Consider the following 25,581-nt stretch of genomic DNA (forward strand, 5'->3'; position numbering starts at 1 on the left):
TTAGAAATAGGGATGTTTATATGACAGGGTGATATGTATGTAGGAAGTCTTTTGGGAACAGGATTGAACTTTTCTGCTTTGACATCTTTGAGATTTATTCCCCAGTTAAGCCTTCCAGCTAACTAGTTATCTAAACCAGATAAGTTCAAGGGTATCCATCTCAATGCTGTTGCTTGAAAATATATATAGAGTGTCCAAGGACCATCTGGGGAATCTGAAGATGATAGATGGTATAATATGAAAGAAACAGAATCCTGGAGCAGCCTCAGGAATTGCTGAATGACACAGTACTTATTAAGGAACTCACGAAGGTAATATTATTCAATGGCCAACTTATTATTTCATTCCGATAGTATATGTCAGTTAGTATCAAGGGCTCAGTGTGGTCTTCTGAATCTATGTGTATTATTCCAATAGAGTAGAAGAGTTTTTGTGAAGCTGTCTGAGGTCCGTAGGTGGCCCATAGGTGTTCGATATTTTAAGTTAACCTATAAATATCCTTTGCAATATTGTGTTTTCTGTATTTTTAAGATATATTTTACATGTCCAGCTGTTTTTGGCTGTCAGAAATATCTCCCTTGGAATCCAAAAGAGGAATGCTTTGGATTGCTTGGCTTAAATGGAGCTTCGGAAAACCACTACTCGAAATATTGACTGGAGAGAGACTGCTACCCTTGGGGATGTGTTCATTGGAGAACTTAAGTATCACCAAAAATCTTCAAGAGGTAAGACACAATTACTATCTGAGATGAGTAGCATGATTACTTGGAGGAGAGAGGTAAGAGGCAAGTAGTGGAAGGTGATAGGTAGGAATCATGGTATTGGATATTGATACTGCTGACTCACCCAGTGGGTTTCCCCGAGACAGCAAAATAAATTTTTGAGGGTAAGTCATAGGACAATAAGAGCAGCCTTAGTCTGAGAATCTAAGAAGAGTGTGTCTTTACTGTTCTTTGAAGCTACTAAAGAGCACAATATGGTGGACTAGAGGCTCCTGACTACCCTCCTTCCAAGAATACACCACCAAACAGTTACACAGGGATTATTTCCTGAGAGAAATCCAGAAATGAATTGGGAGATTCCTACACATCATACAACTGAGGAAATACTCACATCAAAAAGGTAGGATAAGCTGGGACATGTTTTCTTGTAAGCCCCACCCACAACACAGGAGGGAATTCCAACTCCCAGCCCGTAAGGACTGAAAGGTTTAAACCATACACGAGTTCCTCAGTTTTTATGGCTGTCACCCAGGACTGGTTCCCAAATTTCCTAGCTCTGGGGGCTGACAGGGTGGCTTAGCACAAAGCAAGTAGGCCAACATACCCAGCTCCCAGTTTTTGCCAGAAGGGGCTAGACTACATATCTAACATCCCACAAAAAGTTGAACTTCAAATTAATCTGCATCTGGGAACTAATGGGCAGGCAATTAGTAATCTTCCAGGAGCCTGAATGGGCTTAGGGCACTTCCTCAGCTTTCAGGGCACTGGTGGGATTTGATACACCCTAATCTCCTACTAGGGTCACTAACATAAATGATGGTTTGGACAAGCACAAAGTTTTAAGAGGTTTGGAGAATCCGTGGCCAGGTGATTTCTTTTTCCCCTACATGAGGCCAACCTGTTCAGACTGGGAGAGTTGGGTTTTTTATTTAATGTGCATAAAACCAATATAGAGAGTTAGAAAAAGTGAAGAAACAGTGAAATATATTCTAAACAAAAGAGCAAGTTAAATTTCCAGAAAAAGACCCTAATGAGATAGATGATTTATTCACAGAGAATCCAAAGCAATTATTGTAAGTATGCTAACCAAATTCAGGAGAGCAATGCATGAACTAAATGAGAATTTCAATAAAGAGAAAATGACAGAAGTATCAAACAGAAATCATATATCTGAAGAATTCAACAACTGAACTGAAAAAATTCAATAGAGGAATCTCAACAGTGGACTACATCAAGCAGAAGAAAGGGTAAGAAACATCAAAGACAGGTCAGTGGAAATCCTCTGATAAGAGAAAAGGAAAGGGATTAAAAAAAGAATGAAGGTAGCATAAGAAATGTAGGGGACACTATCAGGAGGACCAATATATGCATTATGGAAGTCTAAGAAAGAGAGAAAGGAGCAGAAAAACTTATTCAAAGAGAACATGGCTAAAAACTGCAAAACTGGGGAAAAAACATAGACATCAGATCTAGAAGACCAAAGCATTAAAAAAAGTGCATCCAAAGAAACCCACACTGAGACACATAATCAAATTATAAAAAGTTAGAGACAAAGAGATTCTGTGGCACAAGAAAAAGTGACTTGTTACATACAAAAGAAATCCCCCCATTAATGATTAGAGAATTGTTAAGCAGAAATAGGCAAGAAGTGCGGGGATGATACAGTCAAAGTGCTGAAAGACAAAAACTGCCAACTTAAAGAGTACTATACCCAGTAAATGTGTACTTCAAGTATATAGGAGAGATAAAGACTTTCAGACAAGCAAAAGCTGAGGAGTTTATGCCACTAGAACAGTCTTACAAAAAATGCTAAAATCAGTTCTTCAAGTTAGCGACACTGAACAATACGAGAGAATAACAAAATATGAAGCTCATTGGTAAAGGTGAATATATAGACAAAAACCAGAAATGCTTTACTATATTGGTGGTGGTAAATTGCTTTTAGTTGTGTCATAAAAGTTAAAAGAAAACGGTATTTAAACAACTATAACTAAATTATGTTAATGGATATACTATATAGATAGATATAAATTCTGACATAATAGCATATAATGAGGAAAAGGAAAAGCAGACAATTTAAGTTGTTAAACAGAGCTTAAAAGAGACTGTTATAAAAACAGTTTGTGTAAGTCCCTTTGCAATCACAAAGAAAATATCTAAGAAGTTACATTAAAGAAAAGGAAAAGGAATTAACACCTATCAATCAATCAATCAATCAATCAAAAGCAACAACAATGACAAAGGAATACAGCGAGAGAGAGAAAGGGGGACAAAATAACTATAAGACAAACAGAAAACAAAGTTAACAAAATGGCAATAATAAATCCTTTTCCTATCGGGTGGGTCTCAACAGACTAAACTCTTCCCAAGAAAAGAAACAGGCTGAATGGATAAATAGTTAAGATCCAACTATGATCTTATTAATTCTTTCAAAGAACCAACTTCTAGTTTCATTGATCTGTTCTACTGTTTTTTCTGGTTTCTATTTCATTGATTTCTGTTTCTAATCTTTTATTATTTCTTCTCCTTCTTGGTTTAGGCTTTATTTGCTGTTCTTCTCCAGGTTCTTTAGGTGTAAGGTTATTGTGCATATGGGGTTTTTCTAATTTTTTAGAGAGGCTTGATAGCTATGTATTTCCCTCTAGTACCACCTCACTCATATGCGGAACATAAGGAATAGTGCAGAGGACAATAGGGGAAGGGAGGGAACACTGAATGGGAAGAAATCAGAGAGGAAGACAAACCATATGAGACTCCTGACTCTGGGAAACAAACTGAGGCTTGTGGAAAGGGAGGTGGTTGAGGGGATGGGATAATTGGGTGATGGAAATTAAAGAGGGTGCATGATATGATGAGCACTGGGGTTATATTCAACTAATGAATCATTGAACATTATATCAAAACTACATACCTTTGGCTAATTGAATTTAAATTTTTTAAAAAGGAAAAAACAAAATGGGAAAAAAAAGTTTCAACTATGATGTGTCTACAAAAATTCATTTTAGATTCAAGGATGCACATTGGCTGAAAGTGAAGTTATGGAAACATATTTCATACAAATGTGGTAATCAAAAGAAAGTAGGAATGACTATACTTATATCAAAATAAACTAATTAAAAATCCGTCAGGAGACACTAATGATAATAAGTGTCAATTCAATAGGTGGCTATAACAATTGTAAATATATATGCATCCATCAGAACACCTAAGTATATGAACAAATATCAATGAGATCTGAAAGCAGAAACTGATACAATAACAGGAAACCTCAATAATGGATAGAACATCCAGACAGAAAATCAATAAAGAGTGAATTTGACTAGCACTATATATCAAATGGACCTGACAAATAGGACCTGACAAATTCTAACAGCAAAGGAATATACATTCTTTTCAAGCACACATGAATATGTTAGATGACATGTTTGGATGACATGTTAGGTCACAAAACAAGTCTTAACAATTTAAAAAGATACTGATGGTAGAAAACTTATGGCAGTTTTTAGAATTATCATATGCTCCAGAAATTCCACTTCTGGCTATATAAAAATCTGAACAGACCAATAATGATTAGGGAAATTGTAGTAATAATCGAAACTTCCTCTAAGAAAGGAAAGCCCAGGACCAGATGATTTCAGTGGTGAATTCTACCAAACATTTAAAGAATTAATGCCACTTCCTCCCAAAATCTTCCAAAAATTGAAGGAACACTTTCAAACTCATTTACAAAGTCAACATTATTTTCTTTTTTAAAAATAATTTTTATTTTGTTCTATTAGTCGTCTATACAGTATATCCTCAGTTTTTGATGCAACGTTCCAGATTCATTATTTTGCCTATTATACCAAAGCCCAGATAGCATATCACGATAAAAGTGCAACAACAGGCCAATATCGCTTAATATAGATGCAAATATTCTCAACAAAATACTAGCAAACTGAATTGAACAGCGCAATTCAAGTATCATACACCCATACTAAGTGGGATTCATCCTTGAGATGCAAGGATAGTTCAACAAATAAAAAAATCAATAAATGTGATCTACTACATTAATAGAATAAAAGGTTAAAGTCACATGATCATTTCAAAAGGTGCTGAGAAAACTTTTATGATGACTGCAAAGTGGTATTTCATTGTAGGTTTGATTTGCATCTTTTTCTTTCTTATTGGCCATCTGTTTATATTATTTGAACAAATGTCTATTCAAGTCCTTTACCCATTTTTGGTTTTTTTTCCCTTGTGGATCTTTTTTTATTATTATTATGATATGTTAGTCACCATACAGTACATCATTAGTTTTTGATGTAGTTCCATGATTCATTGTTTGCATATAACACCCAGTGTTCTATGGCAATACGGCCCTCCTTAATACCCATCACCGGGCTAGCCCATCCGCCCAAAACCCCTCAGTTTGTTTCCCAGAGTCCATAGTCTCTCATGCTTCATTCCCCCTTCTGATTACCCCCTTTATCCCTTCTTCCTACTGATCTTCCTAGTTCTTATGTTCAGATGAGAGAAATCATATGATAATTGTCTTTCTCTGACTTATTTCGCTTTAGCATTATCTCCTCCAGTGCCGGCCCATGTTGCAGCAAATGTTGAGAACTGCTTTTCTGATAGCTGAGTCATTCCATTGTATATATTACAACGTCTTAATCCATTCATCTGTTGAAGGGCATTCCCGGTTCCTTCCACGCTCTACATTAGACAATGCTGCTCTGAACATTGGGGTGCATATGGCCCTTCTCTTAACTATGTCTGTATCTTTGGGGTAACACCAGTAGTGCAATGGCTGGATCATAGGGTATTCCATTTTTAACTTTTTAAGGGACCTCCACACTGTTTTCCAGAGTGGCTGTACCAATCTTGCTTTCCCACCAACAATGTAGGAGGGATCCTTCTCCACATCCTCTCCAGCAATTGCTGTTTCCTCGTCTTTTTTATTCTTTGCCATTGTAACTGGCGAAGGTGGCATTTAGTGTGGCTTTTGATTTGAATTTCCTGATGGCTAATGATTTTTGAACATTTTTTCATGTGTCTGTTAGCCATTTGTATGTCCTCATTGAAAAGTGTCTGTTCATATCTTCTGCCCATTTTATGATTTGTTTATTTGTTTCCTCACGTATTGAGTTTGAGAAGTTTGTAGATCTTGGATACCAGTCTTTTATCTGTAGCATCATTTGCAAATATATTCTCCCATTCTGTGGGCTGCCTAGTTTTTTGACTGTTTCCTTGGCTGTGCAGAAGCTTTTTATCTTGGATGAAGTCCCACAAGTTCATTCTATCTTTTGCTTTCTCTTGCCTTTGGAGATGTGTCATGAAAAAGGCTGCTTTCTTTGGCCGATGTCATGCCATACTGATGATTGGACCTCATAGATATATATAGAACACTACACCCCAGAACCAAAGAATACTCATTCTATTCTAATGCCCATGGAACATTCTCAAGAATAGACCATGTTCTGGGACACAAACAGGTCTCACCCGACAAAAGACTGAAATTATTCCCTGCATATTCTCAGACCAAAATGCTTTGAAATTGCAACTCAACCACAAGGAAAAATTTGGAAGAAACTCAAACACTTGAGACTAAGAACCATCCTGCTCAGGAAGGATTCAATAAACCAGGAAATCAAAATCAACTTAAAACAATTTATGGAGACCAACGAATGAAAACACAATGGTCCAAAACCTATGGGATATTGCAAAGGCACTCTAAGGGGGAAATACATAGCCATCCAAGCCTCACTCAAAAGAATAGAAAAATCTAAAATGCAGTTTTTATATTCTCACCTCAAGAAGCTGGAACAGCAACAGAGGGACAGGCCTAATCCACGCACGAGGAAGCAGTTGACCAAGATAATTATTGGATTTTAACTTAAATTTTAGTCAGATATTTCGTCTAAATATTATAACATTTTTATTATAAGTAAGCTAAGTCTTCCTTCATCATCAACAATATATAACCTTAAATAAGAGCTTGGATCCCAGTTCTCCTCACCAACATTTTAAACAATGGTCATGAAATCATACTGCATATAAAAGAGCTGTGGAAGACCCTAGTTATTGCCCAACTATCTACTACTATTACCAAAAGTAGTATGCCACTGAAGAAGCCAGATGTTACTGTTGAAACTCTCCTTCTATGACAGTCTTTGGTTATGATATCCTAGCATTCCTTGAGACTAAAACCAATGAAGACTTAGAAAATAAAGTCCCAAATTTCAAAAAATCTCCACCCAGTTATTAACCTTGTACATCGCCAATAGTCATTTAGATCTCTTTTACTTTTTTAGGGTCATCCAAATTGGCTTTTTTAGGCTTGTAATGAGTAAAGGTTGAGCCAATGGCAACCAACCTCTTTCTATTTCATTCTGCTTCTTCAGGTGAATATACTTATGTAAATAGGTGCACTGTTATTTTAAGACAATTTCCATTTATTTCATCGATTGATTATGGCCATATATAGGGAGATAAATTATGATAGAAAAATCCATACTTTTGCACACTTGTGTTCCAATACATGATAATAGCCTCCAGATACAATGATTCTATATAATCACTCTTTAGGAGAAATTCTTTGAAAAAACTCTGTGGGTTCTAACCTTTTTAGAGGCATGGGCTGGAGAACTACAAGCCTTGTATGTTATCCATATTTACTATATGCTCAATAATAAGATAGTTGAATTGTGTCCATTGTTATTCTCTTTATTTCAGGTAAGGTCAAAATAGGCTATTATTCACAGTTTGATGCTTTGCTGGATTACATGACTGCTCGGGAAATATAGTCATGTATGCCAGGTTGTGGATTCCTGAGACCCAGATTACACAATATGTGAATGAACTGTTGCAATCACTGAATTCTTGGAACCCTATGCTGACAAGTTTATTTACAGTTACAGGTGAGACATTATACTGGTGCTCTCTACTGCAGCTAATATTGATGAGTCTCCTGTGTTTCTGCTCTTGAATGGGTGCCTACAGTTTAACCAGAGTTCACTGACAAACGGAGGCAATGATCATGAAGCAATCTCATATGCCCTGCCAGTGTTTAGATGCCAACAGTAAAGCAGACCTAAACAGTATCATATCTTCCCTTTGCAAAGATAGAACTCAAAAATCTTGGTGCTATTAGAATTGTAGCCACTGAATTACAAAAGTGACCATTTTTCTACCTCTATAGTTCTGTGTCTCTCAAAGACAATGTAAGATTCTTTTGTATTAGCTCGGCCACTATATAGTTTATGTATCTAGGATTCCCAAGGAATCTCAAGAATAAGAATATAAATTTCACTGATAACATGGCTAAACATTTTGTAAACAAAAGTCACCTTTCTACATTTCAAATGTAAATGATTTGATTTATGCATGTAGTTTTGGGTCTGGTGCCTTGGTTGAGCTGCATGTAATCAGCATTTTTACTATCTCTGCTTGCTCCCTGACTCCAGCATTTTGGAAATAGGCAAATTGTTTTCTGGAAAAGATGACATATATTAAATAGTGTTTGATGTATTAGATAACTGTAATGTAATTTAATCTCTGCTTCTGCTTTCTGTCTCTTCCTTGACCATGAAGTGGAGGAAACAAACGTGAGACTGAGTAATGCCATTGCCCTAATGGGAAAGCCCTCAGTCATCTTCCTGGATGAGCCATCAACTGGCATGGACCCAGGGGCCCGGCGCCTGCTCTGGAACACAGTAACAAGGGCACGTGAAAGTGGCAAAGTCATCATCATTACCTCACAGGTGTGGTTTATTGAGAGGCTTGATTAAAGGTTGGAAGTGTTTTCGTGGGCTATGGGAGAGTATTATTTGGGCTGTAATATTGGACAATAAACTTGCCTAAGCATGAGCTCCTCCTGAATCCTAGTAATTTGAATGGCCAAGAACTCTCTCTGAGAGGAGAGGCAGAAAGTTTAGGATCTGTTCCATTTGAGAATTTGGTTCTCAATTACTTAACTTAAAAGTACCTCCACTTTGCATGATGCTACGATAGGCAAATCCAACTTCCTATTTTAAAGAGAGTCACAAAATACTGGAAAGTTGACCACAGGATGTCTTCCAATGGAGATCTTTTCAGCCTTACATCATTCTTGGGTGTCTTGTTTTTGCTAGTATGGAGGAATGTGATGCCTCTGTACCAGGCTGGCCATAATGGTGAAGGAAAATTCATAAAATGGCAGCCCTCAGCACCTCAAGAACAAGTTTGGCAATATTTACATCCTGAAGGCTAAGTTCAACATGGACACAGATGAGAATAAATTAGAGGACTTTAAAAATATATTGCAACGGTTTTCCCAGGTAAATTAGGGTTGGTTAGGCTAACTTGTTAGAGATTGTTAAATCATATTAGTTGTTCTCACCACCCAGATGGCATGTGTCTCCAATAACTATTTCTTGTGAGTTTTTGATATTTATTGATCTTTCATTTGAGATCTTTTTATTTTTAAAAATTTTTAAATTATTTTTAGAGAGAGAGAGTGCAATAAGCTGGGGTGGGGAGGAATAGAGGGAGAGAGAGAATCTTAAGCCGGCCCCCATGCTGGGAGCATGGAGCTCAAATGCAGGGCTCAGTCTCACAACCTGAGATCATCACCTGAGCAAAAACTATCAGCTTGATGCTTAACCAACTGAGCCACCTAGATAAAGCCCTTGAGATCCTTTTTTTAATATTTGTTCTTATAAAAATTCTATGCCTGGTTGTGTTAAGAAGTTTTCACAGAAAAAGAAACCACAAATAGAAACAGTTGACCCTTGAACCACATGGGTTTGAATGGCATGGGTCAACTTATGCATGGATTTTTTTGTAAGTACAGTACTGTAAGTGTATTTTCCTTCCTTATAGTTTTCTTATCACTCATTTTCTTTTCTCTAGCTTACTGTATTGTAATAATACAGCACATAGTACATATAACATACAATAATATACGTTAATTGACTGTCAATCGACTGACTTCTCGTCAACAGTAGGCTATTAGTAGTTGCTTTGGGAGTTGAAAGTTATACACTAAGCCCTGTATTGTTCAAAGGTCAATAGTATTCGGCTAAACTTTTTGTATATTATACAACTATAGGGCAGTTGTAGATTAGGACTATCTGTATGATTTATATATCTAAAGTCATGTGTTTGGAGCATAATTCTCAATTATTTGCACATATAGTTTGTGTAAGTCTACTAGGCTGTTAGTGATAAAATACCACAGACTAGGTGGTAAACAACAGAAATTTATTTTCTCACAGTTTCCTGGCTAGAAGTCCAATATCAAGGTTTCAGCAGGTCTGGTTTTCCCTGTGGCCTCTCTTCTGTTGATGGCTGCTTTCTGCTGCGTCCTCACACAACCTTATCTCTTTGTGTACATCCTTGGTGTATCTTCTTCTTTTTATAAGGACACCAGTTATAGTGGATTGAGGCCCCATCCTTACAACCTCATTTAACACACTTACCTCCTGTCGCCCTTTTGTCCAAACACAATCACATTTGGGGTTAGAACTTAGCATATGAATTTGGGGGATACAATTCAGTCCATGATATCATCCATCAAAACTTTTAAAGGTTTTTTTTCCTTGCACTAATAATGTACTCTGGTCTCTTTTCTGTCAGAGCCAGATACATGAATCCCGGATGAGATTCAAATAAGAATCAGTAAGCTTTTCTCCTTTCAAAGTAGCATGCTTCTTCAAGCCAAATTCAATAAGCATCTTCTCTCTGCCTATATGGTACAATACCAGAGAAAGCAACTATTTTTTCTGTCCTTTACTTCTTCTTCAAAATACAAAGCAGGACATGCCAAGGAATTTAATAATTTTGGCTTTTACTTTGTTTCCACCCTGCTGTGCTAGAGCAAAATATCACAGAAGTCTATTGTGGGGGTGGGAGTCAGGTGGGGAGTCAGAATTTTATCTTCTAAGCAACGGAAAATGCATGATGGATTATGCAGTAAGAATGGAAATCAGAAAAATAGAAAGAAATGGATTGTAGAGTACATGGGGAACATATGTGGGAAATAGAATTTCTTTAGAGCAAAGTCCATTAGGAAGTTCAATATTCACTTATGCATTCATTTGGGAAATATTTCTGAGTACTTGTATCAGAGTTCTATTTGATGTGGTCCCTAAATCCTCCACAAAGAAAAGCTGTGACCAGAAAAATCTCACTTTGTGCTATCCTAGCTACTTGCTCTACTTGAAGAAGGGACACTAAACACTGACCCAAAACCTATTCCCCAGGATGTGGACACAAGAACTTTAATGGGAATGGGTTTGAGGCACTTTTCACCTGTAAGGTGGCTGTTGCCCCATTATTACTCACATTATTTTGAGCAGTCTGTTATTCCAATATGACAGAATTGGAAAGGAACTGACTGGAACCCATAAATAAATATTGGCCTTTAAAAAGATGAAATAAATATTATAAGCAAAGGCAGGAAGCCTGATCAGTGAATCCAGGAAGCTATTGAATTCATTCTACAGTCAGCTTGGCTAGGACCCAAACCAACAGCCCTGTCCTACTGTTAAGTATAGTCTCTGGCCCCACATAACCAGGGAGCATGCATGGTGATCTTGGATAGCCATGGAACCTAGCCTATGGTACTGCTCACCTGCAGAGCCTAGAATGTGACCTTGCCCAATTGCTGAACAAAGCCTATGGACTCACCCAGGCAAGGAGCCCAGCGAGAGTGACCCCACGTAATCATGCAGCATAACCTGTGGCACCATTGAAGACAGAACACAGACAGTGACCCTCTCAACTGTGGACTGGAGCACAGCCCTAGTTCCATGTAACTATGGGATACAGCTGGAGGCCCCCAAAAAAGTGCAGCCCAGGCTGTGACTCATCTAACAATGAAACACAGCCAGCAGCGTACCAGATTGTAAAGGCCACCCAGCAGTCCTTGCCCAGGTTTGGGACACAGTCATAGCACCTGCGTACTTTAGGAGCACAGCCTATGCCTTATCTGACTCTTAGGCCTTGCTTGTGGCTCCACTAAAACACAGAGACCAGAAGGTAGCACCATCCTGTTGGAGAGCACAGCCTGAGGCCTCTCAAACCAAAGCAATGGTGCTTAGCCCCTAGCCCTACTCCAATTGTGGAGTCCAAAAACCTCCTGGCACCATCTTGCAGGGAACACAGCCTATACCTCATCTGGCCAGAGGTGGTTACAGAACTCAGCTAATGGCACCACTAGACTGCTTGAATGCAGAGCTCAGCTGGCAGTATAATCAAACCATAGAACACAGATAGCCACTCCTTCTTCCCCCCACCTCAGAGCACAAGCATGTACCCACTCCAAACCAAGACCCTGATAACAAGCAGGCATTTGTTTTTGCCCATGGAAGCTACATATAAATAGTGCAGTACCTCAAGGTCATGGGTGAAGGCCCATCCTATTGAAGTGGAACCCATAAAGCCTAGGAGAGACTACTTACTCCAAATGTGGAGGTACAAAACACAAGGAATCAAATACCACAGAGAATCAGGTAAACATGGTACCACCAAAGAAACTAACAGATCTCCAATAACTTGACCCTGAAGAGAGATCTATGAATTATCTGACAAAGAATTTAGAATAACACTTTTAAAGAGGTTTAGTGAACTACAAGAACACACAGAAAGACAACTAAACAAAATTAGTTGTACAATGCATGAACAAAATGAAAATACAAGAAATAGTCACCATCAAATGAACAGAAATCCTAGAGCTGAAAAATAATTATTGAACTGAAGAAGAGCTTAACAGCAGATCAATCAAGCAGAAGAAATAATCAGTAAACTATGAGATATGCCATTTGAAATTATCCAGTCAGAGATGCAAAAAGAAAAAAAAGAATGATAAAAATGAAAAAAGCCTACAGGACTCATGGGACATTGAAACAGAAAAATTATATGCATTATGGGAATTTCAGAAGACAAGAGAGAAAAAAGAACAGGAAGTCTGTTTAAAAGCAATAATGGCAGAATACTTCAAACGTTGAGGGGATATAGATACACATATTCATGAGGCCCAAAGGACCCCAAATAGTTGAATTAGAAAAAGGTTAACTGAGAAAACACATTGTAATACATTTAGCAAATGTCAAAAGAGAATTTTGAAAGCAACAAAGAGAAAAGTGTCATGCAAGGGAACCCTATAAGACCATGACCAGTTTTCAACAGAAGTTTGTATATGGCCAAAAGAATGTGAGATTATGTATTCAAAATATTGATAGAAAAAAAAATATCTGTCAAGCAAGAATAATATACCTGGCAGGGTTGTCCTTAGAAAGGAAGGCCAGAAAAGATGTAAACTTTATTAAACTCTCCAATCAAAAGACAGATTGGCAGAATGGATTAAAAACATAGACCCATAATTTTTATACACAATACTTACCTGAGTTCCAGATGGAAAGTCCTAGACTCTTTGGACTCAGAGGAACCATTTTTCTTTCATTCCTTAAAAAATTATACCTACCTAAGGCCCACTTGAATTCAGTCCAGTTTAAGTTGGAACCAGTCTGACCCTGGACCCAGTTTGGTTGAAGTCAGAGAGCTAATAATGTTTAAGTCAGACTTCTGTTCAACTCCAGACCCGGTCTGGTAAAAGAAAAGCTGTAATCAAGTCGGAGAGCTCATGACACAATACTGAGCTCGGATATCCAAGAGGGACATACATACCAAGATTTTCTGTCGGGTTTGGCCAGCAAACCCTGAGACGGCAAATGAAAAGATTACTCCAGACGCCATAGGAGGAGAGCGAGAGGCCTGGGGACCAGACGCCTAGTGCGAGGGGCCCCGAGCCAAGCTCTTGCCTCCACCTATTGTGAATGTGATCAATACAAGGGAAGAAGAAAAACAAGAAAGAATGTGAAGCTGTAATAATCAGGACAGTGGTCTAGGGAGTATCTTGTGAATAAACAGACTGTGCTCGTGGATAGGCTGCTGCAGACAGGGAGTATGTGGAGTAGGTGACTCCCTACATAAATGTACTGTAAGTCAAGCATTTATTCCCTGGATGAGTCCATTGAGCTGCAACAAGGATCCGGCTGTTTTCAGCCCAGAAATCTTAAAAGAGGCCAGTTTTCCAGACACTCCTTCCGGTTTTCAGTTACTCCCATCCAGGAAGGCATATGTTCATTAAATTCTAGCCAGGCACTATGACTTCCTACAATCTTCAGGCACAGTGTGAAAGCCCACAAAGGGCTCAGCGAGTACCAATGCCTGTTTGCTCTTTGCTCCCATAGGGCATTGGGTGGAGGGTACTTTTGGACTTCTGATTCTGACACCAGAACTGTTAAATATAAACTGGTGCATATTACAATTTTCAGGAGCTTATTAGAATATACATCGATTCTAATTGGGCAGCACCACACTAAAGCGTGGAGGAGAAGGACACTACAAACAAGAGCTAAGGGAGGTTTATATAGAAAAGACATGTGGGTAAGCAAGGGAATATTTGGTTTGCTATAGCTTAAGCTGTTGTCTAATTTGCAAAACCTAGTTGGCTATTTGTAGTTGTCTGTTCTTGAGTTTCGCTTTCATAGGATTCGCGCATTTTACTCTGGTTTAGGTTTTGATTTACTTTACAGGCTACCAAGGTATTGGACCCACCTCAGTCTCATAACTTCTTTGATTACTCTAACATATATTTTTAAAACAATTTTAACCCGCTACTTTAATTAGTAATAATTTCAAATATGCAATGATAAGTACAAGCACATCTGTTTGTTCGAATTTGAAAATGACAATTCTTCCTCTCATTCTACCAGTTTATTCTTATCACCTATAAAAGAAATAAGAACACACAGCCTGACTTTGGGCATTACTTATATGTGTGATTTTTTTCACAGTGTCTTTGCCCTGCTATACTCCCCAGCAAACACACTGTACATGCATACATACTCACACAACTAGAATGAAAATCCTGCTAGTTTATATTCTCAAACTTGGTTTGTAGTCACAATAGCATTTTAGAAGGCTCAAGTTTTTTACATTGTGCATATGAGCTAACAACTTTTTGTGACTGAAGCCTGCTGAAAGAATTAACCATGTCACATATACTAAAGAGGTGGGCTTTTGGATGATGTCCCTCTTTTTATTTAGTCATCCCTTAATTTTGTATAATTAAGATGATGTAGCAATATTTTTGGAACTTTAAAATGAAATCTGTAAGATTATTCATCTATCTTTCCTCTCCTAGGTAGTGAATTAAAACATGAGAATCAAGGATCCTTAACTGACTACATTCCCAGCAAGGACAATGGCTGGGGAAAGGTGATTTTAGCAACCATGCTCTTCTACTGTTACATGTTAAGAAAGCACTAATAATGGGAAGTGTTTAGTACTGTCGTGTGAATGGAGCCTAATGTTATAGAAGGAGCAGAGACTTTACTTTTCAGTGGTTCCTAGAGATTAATTGTTTCAGATTTCCACCTCTAAATCCCATTTTTTGTCCCCCCTCAAGAAAATGGGGACAGAGAACTGCTTACTCTTGGATTCTCAATGATCTATTCTGTCATTTTCTCATATCCCTTCTGTGCTTTTTGTCATCAAACAATCTCAGGAGTTGGAGGAAGTGGTGAAGAGGCTCATCTAAGTTGGGCGTTGAGTTGATGCCTGCAGTGGTAACTGCACTTTTTTTATTGCTGTCGTTCCTAAAGGTGTTTGGTATTTTGGAGGAAGCTAAAGAGAAATTCAATTCTAGAAGACTATTCCATCAGTCAGATAACGCTGGAACAAGTCTTCCTGACTTTTGCCACCCCAGAGAACACAGAAGGTGATTGAAAAAGGTGCAATGAGATCTCAATTTCAATTAATGACACTTTTGTCTTCCTTAGTACTTACTACACCTGGATACATAGAGGGGCATTTCTGTGTGTGTATATCTTGGATATTTATTTATTTATTTATTTATTTATTTATTTATTTATTTATGAAATAAAGAGTCTCCTCCAAAGGAGACCATATGTCAATTCTTTGTACATTTACATGGATGGCTTGTGCAAATCTAAAGACATTTGGTAAAATTCCTGTTTTCTTATGCTAGAAACATGTAAGATCAGCATTTATCAGGTGGGGACAATGACTTATTCCTGAGTATTTTGAATATTTGAAGAGAAACATCCAGAAATGATGGAGCTGTCAGATGGGGACAGCCTGAAGAGCAAAAGCTTTATGTATTTGCAGATGAATTATATGTAAGAGGATCATAAAGCCTGAAGGGAAAATCATCTTTCTATGTATATGCATTCCAGACGTGCATGCACACACACACACACCACACACCAATTTTATAACAAAAAGACCTCAAAATCAGTGTCAAGCTTATGGGATAAGTTGGATTGTTTCCAAAATTCAAAACAAGATTCTACATTTGTCTACATTTGAAGAAAATCTTGCACTAAGAATATTTAGAGTCAAAGAAAGGAAGCAAAAACATTCATTAAAAATAGTGTTTTACTTTTCTACTTTTTTAAAGATGTGTTTTTAATTTATTTGACAGAGAGAGAGAGACAGCCAGTGAGAGAGGGAACACAAGCAGGGAGGGAGAGAAGAAGCAAGGGGCTCCTAGCAGAGCCTGATGGGGCTCGATCCCAGGACTCTGGGATCATGCCCTGAGCCGAAGGCAGACGCTAAGGACTAAGCCACCCAGGTGTCTCATACTTTTCTACTCTTGCCCAAATCTCTGATTAAGAAGGAACGAAGGAGAAATAAGGTATAGAGGAGACAGAGTTCTTCTGATTCTTGTTTGGGCACATGGAGTCCCCATTAAAAAATACGAGAAAACTAATCACTTTCTAGATTCATAGGCTGATACAGACAAGGGGATGATCCTCCTGAAATTACAAGATGGAAAGAGTCACTGAAGCTGTTCTATTTTGGGGGTGGTTTGGGGGTGATGGTTTTTATATACTCAGTTGATATTGTAATAAAAGGATATCCAAAAACTATTGTTTTATTGTTTTCAGCTGTAATATAACTTTCTTGTGGTTCCAACCAATAATACCCATAGATCTTGCCATGTGATTTTAGTAACGGCAAAATTTGTTTCCTAGGCTGGCCATCTCTAAAAAGGGAGAGGAAACTCACTTTATTAATTTAAATTCTTATTTTAATAATTTTATTTAGTTGCATCTCATCACCAGTTGGCTTTATTAATGATCCTTTAAAAATTCCTTGAGGGGCGCCTGGGTGGCACAGCGGTTAAGCGTCTGCCTCGGCTCAGGGCATGATCCCCGCGTGATGGGATCGAGCCCCCACATCAGGCTCTTCTGCTATGAGCCTGCTTCCTCTCCCACTCCCTGCTTGTGTTCCCTCTCTCGCTGGCTGTCTCTATCTCTGTTGAATAAATAAATAAAATCTTTAAAAAATTCCTTGAGTCAGGTAGCGTCTTTTTCACTGTTCTTCCCTATTTCTCAAAACCACTTATCTTCCAGCAAGAAAGAACAACAAAAAGATGTGTACATTCCTCTCTACTACACTTTACATGCATTGTACCATTTAATCCTACTACAAACCTTCTGGGCTAGGTAGTGCTGTATCTCACTGTACATGGATGCTCAGAGGGTAGAGGATTTACACAGGGTTACCCACTGCTGGTGAATATCTATCAATATCCCCATTAGGAACCAGGAAACCACACAGCAATTTGAACAGAGAAAGCTAAAAGAATTATTAACTGTAACGGATTAGAATGGAGTGAAAGGCTATAGAGAATGCTGAAGAATATAATTATGGCTGAAGGATAATACCCAAGGAAGAAACAAACTTGGAAGAGGACTCCTCTCCAAGGCTGGGATTCAGATGTTCTTGGAGAAGGTGAGCTTGGTGGGAAGGTCCTTGGCCTTGGATGAAGGCTGTTCCACGTCTGCTGAGCAAGCAGGAAATGCCCATAGGTTACAGGTGGCTGCCTTAGGCTGGCCAACAGGGAACTGGTTGGATGTAGCAAGCAGGAAACTTTTCAGGTTGTTGGCAGGCTGGTACTAGGAAGGACACCTACGAGAGTCACTGATGCCCATGGTTAATGAGAATGGGGGTGTAGGGTGAATGACGCGAAATGTCTCCACACCTGCCGCTGGCAGCAGCAAGGTGACAGCAAGAAGAATCAAGAGAAAACACCTGAACCTGGAACAGCAGCGTTGGTCCTGCAGGGTCCCTCCAGCACCTCTCCTGACAAAGCTTAACCTGACAGTTCAAGAGCCCAGCCCCATTTAGCGCTGAGAGGCCAGAACCCGATACCTGGTTCAGTAGGGAGCCACTTGCCCTCCGACAGAATTCAGAACCTGGGCTTCCAACCATTAAGCTACAGTGGAGGTGCGTACATGGAGGGCGGGGAGGTCCGGCCAAGAGAAGCGGCACTATTGACGAATTGGAGCAGCAGGAGAGAGGTCCAGGGCTGAGGCCCACTGAGGGCTGCGCGCGCAGAGAGGACACAGTCGAGTCTCCACGCGCTGAGCACCCACGGGCAGAGGCGAGTACGCCACCAGGGCGAGGCGGTGTGCAGTTGGGAGCAAGACGTTGACCCTGCGCTGCTAGGCTGGGTCGCGCAGCAGCCGTCTGGGGGCTTGAGGACTCAGAGCAGGGGTGGCGGCCCCTGTGCCTGCAATTCCTCTGCAAGTTTTCTGTTGACCCCCACAGACCATGGAGGGCGGGCGTCACTGAATCTCCTCCCACTTCCTGCCACCAGGTATTGGCCCACTGAGAGGACCATGACACATGAGGGAGAGGGGAGCCAGCGACAGTTAGAGGATGGTGGGCTCGGCCCAGTGGGGTGCAGAGGTGAAGCCGCCTGGGAGCAAGCGAACGGCCTGAGGTAGGGCCCCTCAGGGTCGTGGGGCCTCGGGCAGTGTGGAGAGGAAGAGTTTAGTGAGGCCTCACGCTGACGGTCCAGGAGAGGGTCCAGTGCGCAGAGCAGTAGAGAGATGCGTGCCGGAAGGTGGTGTGAAGCCTGAGGGCAGCGGCTGCAGGGAGCGAGGGGCGGGGTGGGGATTGGGCACGGCGCGCATGCGCGAGGAAGGGCCTAAGGCGGGCGGACCGGCAGGCGGCGGGCGGTTGGGGATATGCTATAGTGAGGCGCCGCGCAGACGCGGGTCCCTCAGAGGTGAAGGTGGAAGTGTGGTTGTGGCGGAGCTGAGGTGAGTGTGGACCTCCGCGCCCGGTGTCTTCAGATTTCCGAAGGCGGAGGGTGCCCGAGGACTGCCCCGGAGGCCGACCCGCCGGCGGAGTCCCCTGAGGAAAAGTAACCCCACGCAAGCTCCCTAATATACGAACCTTCCACAACCCTCTGCTCTCCTTCAAAAGGATACCCAAACCCCTTGTATGTAATGTACATATTATAATGTTACCTATACCTCACTGTCGAATGTCCAAAGGCCGCCACACCCAGTGTTGACCCTCCATCCTGTGTTTTGCGTGTCCCTCGCAGGACCTCACTCCAGCCTTTTCCTCTCCAGGGGCCCCTGGTCTGGGGAATGCATCCAGGGCTTGAGGGAGGAGAAAGTGCCCTCCCCTTGCAAAACACCAAAACTAGCCCAGGAAGTAAAAGACACTTCTCTGGACCTCGAAACACACAGAGAAGCTAACGAGAGAGCAAATTAAACAAAATTCTGATTTTATGTGCTGAGGATTTGAAAGCCAGGGCCCGGAGGCACGTGTTGCGGGTCTTGGCCTGCGGAGTCCAGAGTTTATTTGCTGTGTGACTGGTCCCGAGTCGGCTGGGGCTGCTAGCAATAGGAGATTGTAGGCCGGTTGACTTAAAAACAGCCATTGTATTTCACAGTTCTGGAGGCTGGGAAGTTCCCATCGAAGCTCCCTGCAGATTCAGTGTGTGATGAAAGCCTGATTTCTGATAAACAAACAGGCATCCTTGCTGTGTCCTTCACATGGTGGAGGGAGCAAGGGAGCCCCTGGGGCCTGTGTCATAAGGGCACGAATCCCATTCATCAGGGCTCCATCCTCATGACCTTAATCACATGCCTGTGTCCCTCATGGTAATACCATCACATTGGGGTTAGGATTTCAACATATGAATTTGGGCAGAAGAGGAGGACAAGAGGCATCCAGGATTATAGCAATGAGCTAATGTAAATTGCTTGATTTCACTAAGCCTCAGTATCTTCATCTAAAAGAAACTGGATACTACTCATACCCATCTCTGAGGATGATTAGAATATTTCAACTGACAGAGCGTAGCAAACGCTCAGTAAACAGAGGAAGGGTATGGAAATTAAGTGCTGCAGGGAGCTCAAGTGTCTTAGTTCTCCTCTGCCAAAGGGAAATTGCACTGACCTAACAAACAGGCAAGGAAGACTTTGTGCAAGGCTCTAGGAACTGGAAAGAGAGGCCAGAACTCAGTCTGTTCAGTTCTGCTGAAACAAAGGCTGGAAGGTGTTTGAGGGCTGAGTGAGACAGTGGGAATATGCCGGAGGACTGTAGAGGGGGAGGTTGACCAGTAGAATACATTGAGTAGCTTCCTGAAGTTTGCTCCTGTGGTTCTCTGTGATTAGGCCAGTGTGTTTGCTGATTGGTGCCTGTTAGAAGTTAGCTCTTACCTCCCACAGAGACTGGGAATAGGGGTGCTATCTTCCTTGAGGATTGCATTTCAAAGGATGACTCTCAGGTCCTTCAGGAAGAGAGTTTGGGGTTGTAAAACAGGAAAGAGTTACGATGTTTTAAACAGCAAAAGGGTGTATAATTAAAGGTTTTCAAAGCAGATGCCCAGAGCAGTAAGGATGGTCAGGCCCTAGAGCCATATGAACGGTATTAGTCCAGCTCTCAGAGGAATATTCAAGCTCCTTTCTGGTCACCTCATTTTATGCAAAGTAGGCAGATTTAAAAGGAAAGGTAACTCTGTTTTAGCAGAATTAAGAAAGCTGCTGTCTTTCATTCAGAACAGCTCAGTGCTTTTCAGAAAAGGAAAGGAGGCGTAGTGAGTATAAATCTCATCTAAGAAATTAGGACTGTAATGGCTTAATTCTCAGTAACTCCATTTAATTGTTTTTTAGAGCATCAATAGGTTGCCCTAAAATTCTTCAGACACACCGGTCATGTCCCTTCAACTTCCTCCTCTTTTCCCCTCCCACCCCAGTGTTGCATCCAAGTTTGGGGGACAGGAGTAGGAGTGCGTTTTAGTATTAGGGTTTTAACAGTCCAGAAATAGTAGAGGTAAAACCAATGAATCACTGAAATAGTAGTTACTAAAAGTTTTGTGCATACACTAAAAAGACAGTTCACGAATTATGAGCACTCAAAGCAAAACATGGAATGATTGGATATATTATAACAAAGCATCTTATTGTGTGAGAAGGCAGTGACTGTTTATTCTTTATAGTGATTTTTATGATATTAGAATATTTTAAAATGATGGGGAATGACTAGTGGTTATCTCATAACAATTTTAGAAAAAGTTTTAAGTTTTGCTTATGATTTCCAGAGGCACAAGCAAGAAGTAAGTGAGGTTGAGTTAGCCTAGCTAAATTGCTTTGTATGTTTAAACTGGTTTGTCTGCTCAGGGAATTTTCATGGGTGGTGTCTGATTGTTTTTCATTTTAATAAGGGACAGGATATTGAGGGTAAGATGGTTTCCTCACTAGGTTCTTTTTGGAGTCAGACCTCTTCTACCCTAAGATTCTCCTATATCTATCTGGGAAATAGTGAAGGAGGTAAGATGACAGGACACTTGAAAGCTGCTTTCCTCTTGTGCATAACTCATCTGTTGTTTTACCCTAGGAAGGATAAAGGGAAATAACTGGCTCTGGTCTTTTTTTAGGCTTAGTTGTTGTTCTCTTAGTCCTTGAGACAAAAAATAATGATGATAATATTATTATTATTATTATTATTATTATTATTATTATGGGGGCTGAAACACTGAGTATTAAACCAAAACATAGGGTTACTATTTCAAGATATTAATCACGGTAAGAGCAAGAGAAAAAAGTTCTTGACCATAGGTGTTTTATTGTCTTTGTGCAATTGTAAATTGTTGGGAGTTTTTTGATTACTGATTCACTTTCATTGCTGGCTATTGGTTCAAATTGGTTCTATTTTTCCTTGATTCGCTTGGGAGGTTATACGCTTTCAGGTATTTATCCCTTTATTTTAGGTTGTCCAGTTCTTGGCATATAATTTTTCTTATATTTTCTTATAATTCTTTGTATTTTGTAGTGTTTGTTGTTATTTCTCTGTTATTTGTAATTTTATTTATTTGGGCCCTCTTTTTCTTGTTTTACTGATAAGTCTGGCTAGATGTTTATCAATTTTGTTGACAAATTAGACTAGATGGATACCTATATACCTAGAAATAAACCAAATCAAAAGAGGTGAAAGACTTATACTTGAAAACTATGAAACGCTAATGAAATAAATTGAAGAGAACACAAAGAAATGGAAAACATTCCATGCTTACTTAATTGGAAGAAGAAATATTGTTAAAATGTCTGTACTTTACCGAAAAGCAATCTATAGATTTCATATAACCCTATTAAAATACCAACAGGATTTTTCACGGAAGTAGATCGCGCCCAAACAGCCAAAGCAGTTTTGAAAAAGAAAAGTTGGAGATACCACAATTCCAGACCCAAGTTATATTGCAAAGCTGTCATGAAACAGTATGGTACTGGCACAAAAATAGACACATAGATCAATGGAACAGAATAGAAAACCCAGAAATAAACCCACCATTATATGGTGAATTAATCTTTTGACAAAGGAGGGAAGACTAGCTAATGTGAAAGACAGTCTCTTCAACAAATGGTGTTGGAAAAATGATGAACTACATGTAAAAGAATGAAAGCGAGCATGGTCTTTCACTATGTTATTCATCATTATTTTCAAAATAACTTCAAAATGGATTAAAGACCTAAACATGAGACCTGAAACCATAAAAATCCTAGAAGAGCGCAGTGTCTTTAACATTGGCTGCCACAACATTTTTCTAGGTATGTCTCCTGACGCAAGGGAAATAAAAGCAAAAATAAACTATTGGGGCACATCAAAAATATAAAAACTTCTGCACAGTGAAGGAAACAATCAACAAAACTAAAAGGTAATTTATGGAATGGAGAGCATACTTCCAAAAATGATAAACTAATAAAAAGGTTAGTTTCCAAAATATGTAAACTGATACAACTCAACACCCAAAAAATAATCCAATTGAAAATGAGCAGAAGACACGAGCAGGCATTTCTCCAGAGAAGTCGTAGTTCCGCCAACAGATACATGAAAAGATGCTCAGCATCACTCATCATCAGGGAAATGCACATCAAAACTATGATGATATATCACCTCACAGCTGTCAGAATGGCTAAAATCAACCACACAAGAAACAATTGGTATTGGTCGAGATGGGAGGAAAGGGGAATCCACTTGCACTGTTAGTGGAATGTAAACTGATGCAGACACACTGAAAACAGTATGGAGGTGACTCAAAAGTTAAAAATAGAACTATCCTTTGATCCATTCAATTGCACCACTAAGTTTTTACCCAAAGAATACAAGAGTACTAATTCAAAGGATACATGCATCCTGGATGTTTATAGCAGCATTATCTATAATAGCTTAAAACTATAGAAAGAGCCCAAGTGTCCATCAACCGATGAATAAAGAAGTGGTATACAAACATACACACACATTGAAATATTAATCAGCCATAAAGAAGAGCTGAATCGGGCCATTTGCAGTGATATGTTTGGAGCTAGAGAGTATTATGCTATGAAATAAATCAGAGAAAGACAAATACCCTATCTATTTGAGAGAGAGAGCATGCAGGAGGAAGAGCAGAGGGAAAGGGACAAGCAGACTCTGCACCATGCCCAGTGGAGGCTCACACTCAGGACTCTGAGAGATCATGACACCTTAAGCTAAAACCAAGAGTCATGGTGCTCAATCTGACTGAGCCACCCCAGGCACCCCCACTCATGTGCGAAATTTAAGAACAAACAAACAAGCAAAGGGGAAAAGAGGCAAACCAAGAAACAGACTCTTAACTATAGAGAGCAAACTGAGGGTTACTGGATGGGAGGTGGATGGGGAATGGGTTAAATAGGTGATGGGGATTAAGGAGTGAAATTGTTGTGATGAGCACTGGTGTTGTATACAATTGTTGAATCACTCATATTGCACACCTGAACTAATATTACACTGTGTTACGGGAATTTAAGACTTAAAAATAAAAATGGAATTACCATAATGATCCAGTAATTCCCCTACTGGGTATTTATTCAAAGAAAATGAGAACGTGTTTGAGAAGATATATGCACCCATGTTTACTACAGCATTATTTACCATAGCCAACTTATGGGAGCAGTCAAGTGTCCACTGATAGATGAAAAGATGAGAAGATATGAGAGAGAGATATATGCATTTATATATGGGAAATAGTGAAGGAGGGATATATATAGATATAGATATATAGATATAAAATGGAATATTAGCCATGAAAAGAATGAAAATCTGGCCATTTGCCATGACATGGATAAGACTAGAGAATATAATGCTAAGTGAAGAAAGAGAAAGATACCATATGAGTTTCACTCATGTGGAATTTAAGAAACAAAACAAATAAGAAAGAAAAAGAGATAAACTAAAAGACTCTAACTTATAGGGGACAAACTGGTGGTTACCAGAGTGGAGGTGGTTGGGAAGGGTGAAAAAGGTAACAGGATTAAGAGTATCTCTTCTCATAATGAGCATTGAGTAATGTATACAATTGCTGTATCACTATATTGTACACCTGAAACTAATATAACACTATATTAATATGTCAACATTATGTTGAACTAGAATTTTAAATAACAATTAAAAAAGAAACTGCTGAGGCTTTCCCAAAGTCATTTTATCATTTGACACTCAGTCCAGTAATTGATGAGATTTTTTTGCTTTGCATCTTCTCAAATATTATGTGTCATCATTCATTTTTAGTCTGTATGTTGAGGTATCTCCTTTTGGTTTTATTTGTACTTCACTGATGACTATGATGTTAAAAGTTTTCCTGTGGGCGCCTGGGTGGCACAGCTGGTTAAGCCGTCTGCCTTCTCGGCTCAGGGCGTGATCCTGGCGTTATGGGATCGGCAGCCCCGCATCAGGCTCCTCTGCTGTGAGCCTGCTGCTTCCTCTCCCCACTCCCCGCTTGTACCCTCTCTCGCAGGCTGCTCTATCTCTGTCGAATAAATAAATAAAATCTTTTAAAAAAAGTTTTCCTGTGTTTTTGTTAATATTTTACTTTTAAGAGCAGTTTGAGGTTCACAGCAAAATTGAGGAAAGGTGTAGCGATTTCTAATATACCCACAACCTGCATGACTTATGTCACTGTCTTGTGATGTCTCATCTATTTTTTTAAAATTAAATGTCTTTTTCAGTCTATTTCCAATTTTTAAAAATTTGGGTTGTCATATTTTTATTATTGGCTTGTAGCGATGCTTTATATATTCTGGATATAAGTCTTTGTTAGGTAAATGTGTTAGAAATGTTTTTGCCCCTTTTGTGGCTTTCCTTCTTATTTTCACGATGGTATTTTTTTGATGAGCAGAAATTTAAATTTGGATGAAGCCCTTTTTATGGCTTGTAATTTCTCATTCACTTTAGGGAAATTTCTTTGTGTCCAAGGCCACAAAGATATTCTCCTCCTACCTATTTTCTTGTATTTTATAGTTTAGCTTTTTATGCTTAGGTCTAGTAGCCTTTCTTCCTCCACCCTTTGAGATCCTAATCTAATGTCCTTTTGTCGAATTTCTAAACCTTCTATGTGTTAGTTGTTGTTGTTGTTGTTGTTGTTGTTGTTGTTTGTTGTTGTTTTTGCCTTGAAAATGTGTAAGCAAAGTTATTTTAAATTTGGTCCAGATAATTCCACCCCAAATGTAAGGAGTACCAGATGTTATATGCAGAAAAATTG

This window comes from Ursus maritimus, unplaced genomic scaffold (genome assembly GCF_017311325.1).
Source record: "Ursus maritimus isolate PB19 unplaced genomic scaffold, ASM1731132v1 scaffold_2, whole genome shotgun sequence".
Classification (NCBI taxonomy): Eukaryota; Metazoa; Chordata; class Mammalia; order Carnivora; family Ursidae; genus Ursus; species Ursus maritimus.